This window comes from Pteropus alecto, unplaced genomic scaffold (genome assembly GCF_000325575.1).
Source record: "Pteropus alecto unplaced genomic scaffold, ASM32557v1 scaffold3, whole genome shotgun sequence".
In the NCBI taxonomy this organism is placed as follows: Eukaryota; Metazoa; Chordata; class Mammalia; order Chiroptera; family Pteropodidae; genus Pteropus; species Pteropus alecto.
Genome location: NW_006442484.1, coordinates 59,910,709 through 59,911,692, shown reverse-complemented (window position 1 = coordinate 59,911,692; position 984 = coordinate 59,910,709). Strand labels below are relative to the sequence as shown.

Sequence of the window (984 nt, the reverse complement as noted above, 5' to 3'; positions counted from 1 at the left end):
AGAGGCATGGAACCGATGCTCCCTTTGACTGCTCAACAAGGATCCAACGCAGCTGACACTTTGATTTCAGACTTCCAGCCTCCAGAACTGTGAGAGAATAAACTTATGTAATTTAAGCAACCCAGACTGTGGTATTTTGTTATGGCAGCCTGAGCTGACTAATATATTATATAATGCCAGTATTAGAGGACAAGACTATCTTTACCATATTAGCTACATATACTGTATCAGGCTATAACTTATACGCCCCCACATATTACTTCCATTTAGGGGGATAAATCATCTGATGAAATTCTAATTTCAAGTTAAAATAAAATTGAATTTAATATGTTATTTTGTTCCATCACCATTTTTTTTCTTTTTTTGTCCCAGTCACCACTTATTTTTCTCTCCCTGCTCTTCTGATGTTCTGTGTGAATTTTCTGTGTTCACTTTTGAAGAATTTGACAGTATCTTTAGGAGAGTGGCCACTATTCTGGCTTGTTTTTACTGAAACTTTGAAGAGAAAGAAAAAGGACAGCAATCTTAATGCTGATTACATTTTACACAAGGCAGAAAGCTATATGGTTGGTACCATCTGGTGATGGCAGGTACTGGTTAACCCTTTGTGATCCCTCAATACCCTGGAAAACAAACTGAGTGCATCATGGTTCACTGTTCTTGTTCTTATCATAAAGGGAGAGATGTGAATGAAAATAAAGCAATTAGTATGAGCTCTCCCACAATGAAAACACCCTGACTTTCAGAGAATAGATTTCTGTCCATAAGAAGCTCACAATCACTAGGCAAATGTGTAATGAACTACATGTGTGATATTAGATATACAAGTATTTGAAACAACTATTAGTCAACAATTGTGTTAACACTTAAAGGTCCGTGGCTATTATGAAGTTTAGATGATGTAAAATTATGCTTTTCACCTTTTTTAGACCATTATATCTTTAATAGTCTAGAGTTCAAAAAGAAATATAATGTCCATCCTTT

The 984-nt window shown here is 35.4% G+C and overlaps 1 protein-coding gene across 1 annotated transcript in view; it reads left to right on the top strand.

Annotated features, from left to right (window-relative positions):
• DNAH7 (dynein axonemal heavy chain 7) overlaps positions 1-984 on the top strand; it is a 209,522-nt gene that overhangs the window by 145,174 nt on the left and 63,364 nt on the right. The window lies entirely within an intron of this gene.